At 38.4% G+C, this 5,520-nt stretch overlaps 1 pseudogene across 1 annotated transcript in view; it reads right to left on the bottom strand.

Moving 5' to 3' along the window:
• Positions 1–388: 388 nt before the first annotated feature.
• Positions 389–5,520, bottom strand: part of LOC105546423 — a 7,110-nt pseudogene continuing 1,978 nt past the window's right edge. The window contains exons 2-3 of the transcript XR_001007088.1: positions 5,096–5,246; positions 389–605 (exon numbers count right to left, since the gene is read on the bottom strand). The product of XR_001007088.1 is annotated as a zinc finger CCHC domain-containing protein 7 pseudogene (transcript). The remainder of the gene's footprint in view (positions 606–5,095; positions 5,247–5,520) is intronic.

A 5,520-nucleotide genomic window follows, 5' to 3' on the forward strand; every position in this document is an offset into this window, starting at 1 on the left:
CCCAACGAAGAAGAAATGGGACAGCAGAGAGTTGAAAGTGCACAAGGCAGATGCCATGAGAGATCACATGTTCTCCCTGTTGGACAGACAGGAGACATGAGCTGGCTGTTTGGTTGGTGGGGCAGCGCTGCTTGGTGGCAAGGAGAACGGGTCTGTTTTATGCTGTTTTATTCTCTATTCACTTGCAGGGCGTTTGGATCGGTCTCTCTCTCTCTCTCTGTTTGTTTGTTTTTTTTTTTTTTTTGTCCTTGAAAATGGCATTAAGTGATTCTGTGTATGTGCATTTGAGGAAGCCAGTGCAATATCCTATTAATCCGCTGAGTAACTTCAACAACTTGAAAATGATCAGAGCATGGTTGGTGACCGCACTGGTCGGTTTGTGAGAACTTTACTGAAGGGCCACACGAGTCATTCCATTTAAGGGATCTCCCCTTCTGTGGTCACCCGTGCCTCCTTTGCCCAACAGCTTGGCGGCCTCCCTGGGGTCCATTGTAACCATCCTTCCAGGACACTGGGTCGGTTCAGGGGGCAATTGTTGCCTTCTTCTCCCTCCAGGGAGCAACTTCTCTTCATAAGGATTCTTTTTCCCAGCAAGAAAAGATGACCTGGAAATTTGATAGTGCCAGAGTTACAAACTATACTTTCTCAAGAGAGAAATATTACCTTTTAGAAACTAGCTTTTATCCTGCTGGGAAACTGTACTGTGTTGCGGGGATTGTCTCTTATTAGAGCCATGTGAGCTGGGGGAAGCATGTAGGGCTATCTTCCACACACCAAAAAGGCTGCAGGAATCGTGTATGACCCTGAAAAGAAACTGCCGTAGTACTTAGTGGGGAGGTAGGGAAAGACAAAGATGTCAACATAAGCCAGTACATTCCTTGCGCAGAATGAGCCTGCATACTCTTAAACACACCGGGAGAAGAGTTCTCAAGGTTTTGAAACTCCTAGTGATGGTGGAGTTCTTGGCTCACTTCCTAAAGCATTATGAGGCATTATAAACGTCCTTCGAATTCACGCAGTCCCGTAAGAACACCAACAAAAAAATTGTTTTGGGGATTTTAGTATTTAATCTTCAGGGGGTCCAAAGCCTTATTTGCCATTTCTCAATAAAAAACAAATCTTTATACTAAGACTAGGGTAGAGGGGATTGGGAAATCATTTTGTAACAAAAAGGTACTACATCCATTAGTCAAATAGTATTCATTGAGCACTCACTATGTGCCAGGCATTGTAGCAGGGGGTGGTGTCCTGAGGGTGACCCTGGCAAGCCTGGGCCCTATCCTCATGACACTTACATTCTAGTGGGCAGCGAAAGTGCAGAGCAAGTGTACTGAGCTAGTTGTGTAATAGAAGACACGAGGTTAGCTTACAGCCTCCCAATTCAGAGATCTCGAAGAACATCTTCTTGTTGGATTTAGACATGCAGTATCCTGGAAGAGGACTGCAGTCTTAAAAATGCTCCTGATTCCGCCGGGTGAGGTGGCTCACGCCTGTAATCCCAGCACTTTGGGAGGCCAGGGCGGGCGGATCACGAGGTCAGGAGACTGAGATCATCCTGGCTAACACGCTGAAACCCCGTCTCTACTAAAAATACAAACAATTAGCCAGGGGTGGTGGCGGGCGCCTGTGGTCCCAGCTACTCGGGAGACTGAGGCAGAAGAATGGCGTGAACCCGGGAGGCAGAGCTTGCAGTGAGCTGAGATCTGGCCACTGCACTCCAGCCTGGGCGACAGAGCGAGACTCCATCTCAAACAAAACAAAACAAAACAAAACAAAAAACCTCCTGATTCATTCTTTCCCAGCAAGGTGTTCTTGGGACATGTAGAACCTTGGGCAACACTTATTTCTTCTTAGGGAATCTGAATGTCTCTGTTATTCCTACGAAATACCTCACTGAGAATGTGTGTTGTCTTAAGAGGCTGTTATATATTCTTCTTTGGATTTTCAGATATACCTCTTCCCACAACATCTTTTCACAATCTGTTTTTATTCTATGAAGTTTTTTATCATCTCAAAAATCTATGTCTGTCTACAAGTCAAGCTAAGTATCTCCAGATAACTCTCCCAGTCAGAGATACAAGATCTCAATTTCTAAAAAATAATAAATGTTCATATCAGCAAACTTGAACAATGCCCACTTGTACCAAAACTATGAGCAGGTACATTTATTTTCTTCAACTGAAAATCTGTGCTAATAATTTTAAGTTTACTTTTACATTTTAATTAGGGAAATTTTCAAATATACACAAAAGTGGAGAAGATAGTTTAGTGAACCCTAATGTACCCATTACTAAGCTTCAAGAGTCATTACAATTTTGCCAATTTTATTTCATTGATATACCTTACCCCACCAAGTACAGACATCTTTTTTCCCTTTTAAATTTTGGAGTATCAAAATCAAATTCCAGACACTGTATAATTTCAATCACAAATATCTTAGTAGAGAGAGAAGGATACTTTAACTGTAACATACCATTACTACAACTAACAGAATAAACAAAAAAATTTTTAGTATCATGTAATATGACCCAGAATCAAGTTCCTCTGACTGACCTAAAATATGAATTTTTATAGTTTGTTCAAATCAGGATCCAAAATAGGACCAAACATCATACTTGCTTGTTATATTTCTTAAATTTCTTTTAATCTATAATACATCCCTCCTTCCATTTTTTTGCACCATTTAGTTTTTAAAAGGACTAGGTCTTTTTTTTTTTTTTTTTTTTTTTTTTTGAGACAGAGTCTCGCTGTGTCACCCAGGCTGGAGTGCGGTGGTGTGATCTCGGCTCACAGCAACCTCTATCTCCCAGGTTCAAGCAGTTTTCCTGCCTCAGCCTCCTGAGTAGCTGAGACCACCGGCATGCACCATCACACACAGCTAATTTTTGTATTTGTAGTAGAGACAGGGTTTCACCATTAAGAGATGGTAGCAACCATCTCTTGACCTTGTTATCTCTTAACGAGGTCAAGTGTTGGGATTAGAGGCGTGAGCCACCATGCCCGGCCTAATCTTACTGATTTTCTCACATTCTGATTTGTCTATTAGCTCCCTGGTGACATTGTTCAGCTTATTTTTCTATCCCCCTATATTATTTGTTAACTGTTAGGTATATAAACTTGATTAGATTTAGGTTTCCCTCCTTCCTTCCTTCCTTCCTTCCGTCCTCCCTCCCTTCCTTCCTTCCTTCCTTCCTTCCTTCCTTCCTTCCTTCCTTCCTTCCTTCCTTCCTTCCTTTCCTTTCCTTTCCTTTCCTTCTTTTCCTTCCTTCCCTGTTTCTTTCCTTCCCTCCTTCCTTCCTGTCTTTCTTTCTTCAAGAATATATATGGGTAGTGCCAGGTACATCCTATTGTATCACAATACAAGACACATAATGTCTGATTGTCCCACCTTTAGTGGTGCTAAAACTTAATCCAGGGGCCCAAGTGTTGCCACACTGATACAACCATTATAAAGTTCCCCATCAATTTTTCACCTCATGGCTTTCATATTCTTTGATGATCTTTGCATGGATCCATTTTTTTTATCATGAATGAATTTCAATTATAATATTACATTTCATCAACCATTATTTTGAATCTCAAACTATCTTAGTAAATTTTTCTAATAGAAATATCCTACATAGTACTATATTGAATTTTTAATTGAAATGTTTTGTAATTATGAAATGTATCCACTACAGAAAGTTTGGCATATGTAAAGTATAAATTTGAAATAAAGTCACCCCCAATTTTTCCACCAAAAGATAATCATTTCTAGGGTTTCAATGTATTCATTTTGATCTTTCTTTCAGACAGCATATTGGAACAAAACAGGACCACAGTACACTATGTTTGTACCCTTTTTGCTCTTAGTAATCTATTTTGGACATCTTTTCATATTAAAAAATACCAGATTCGCACCATTACTTTTAATGGCATATTTTAATTTTCTTGAAACAATTTCATAAACATGAAACGTTGGAATGAAAGATGCTAAAAAAGTTTAAGCTTTTGATATTTATTTTCAAGACTCCTACTAAAGAGTTTTCCCATCTGAAATGTGTTATGAGTACTAATTTCTCTACGTCTTTGGTAACACTGAATATTATAATTTTTGTAGTTTTTGCTAATTTGATACAAAAAATGTTTTCTGCCCAGTTATATGGTTTTGATTAATTGCCAGAGATTAAAGTTATTCATATGTTTGTTATTTATTTGTATTTTTCTTCTGTGAATTTTCTATTTATTTATTCTGTCAATTCTTCTATCAGTATGCTTATACTTTTATTTCTATTTCAGATATTTTATTTTTCTTATTCTGACATTAGGGTATGAGAAGTACAAAAGATCTACAAGTACCAGAAAATTCTGTATAACTTTGAGGTAGTTTAAAAAAATATAAGAGAACAAAACAATTTTTTTAGTAATATTCATCTCTATAGATCTGAGTGACTGTCCACTTGAAACATCGCTGTAGGAGTGGTAAAAAATTATTTCATTGTGATTATGTGAAAATTTTTTATGTCTCTTTCACTTGTTTTAGGAAATCTGCTTTCTGACATTTATACTGGATGGACTGTTCACCTCTATTTTGCTGAGGCCCAATTCCCTGCCTCTTCAGGGCTTCAATGATGACATTTTTGTTTTTATAGTCAGCTTGTGATGTTTTGTCCAAAGGAAGATTCTGAAAACAGCTTCAGCAGCAAGAAAAGCTGGATATACATTTATTGTTATTGTCCTTTCCAGTGTAAAAAAGAAAGTTGAAAAATACTGATGACTTTTTCTTAGTGTTAATTTCTCTTCCTACAAGGATTTAATTTCATACTCAGGCTGAGGATGAATTATCTTTGATAAGTTTTTTTTTTTTTCCCCCAAAGTATTTTTTAAAAGCTTTCTTGAAAAGATGAATTCTTCTTCCTAGCCCTAGGATTCTGAGTAAAGATGACATCCTGGAACAGGAGAAGTCCAGGTTTATCTTTCTACTTTCTTACCTAGTAACCTGTTGGACTTAGAGAGTTGAGATTTCCACGGATGTTCAGTAAATCTAGGAATGGCTGAAATTAAAAAACAAAAACAAAAACAAAACTCACTTTATTTAGTCACAGATAATAATCACAATGCCAGAAGGTTATAGACACAAAGGCCAAAAGAACAAAGGAAAGCCACATCAGAGGCTGCCTGACAGCTTAAGACCTTTGTTTCCCTCTGCTTAATAAGAAATAAGTTATCATTGTCATCATCTTCCAAGCACCTCTCCTTTTTCTTCTCTTGCCCCTCTTAACCTCCTTGGGAGACTTGTCTTCTCTTGATGTGAAGTAATGTGATGAATGGTGAAAGGGCTTGGAAGGCTTCTGGGTTTTAAAACTGCCAGAAGAGTAGGTTTTGGGGACCCTAGGAAAATCCTCATCCACTTCACATGTCTGTCAGCCTTCCTGTGCTTCTCCCAGTTTCTGTTCTTGTTCTTCATTTCTTTTTGTGTTTCCTTATTTTATTGAGGCCACCTGTTGCTTTTCCACGCGGCACGGCCCTTCCTTATATAAT

This window comes from Mandrillus leucophaeus, unplaced genomic scaffold (assembly GCF_000951045.1).
Source record: "Mandrillus leucophaeus isolate KB7577 unplaced genomic scaffold, Mleu.le_1.0 Scaffold359, whole genome shotgun sequence".
In the NCBI taxonomy this organism is placed as follows: domain Eukaryota; kingdom Metazoa; phylum Chordata; class Mammalia; order Primates; family Cercopithecidae; genus Mandrillus; species Mandrillus leucophaeus.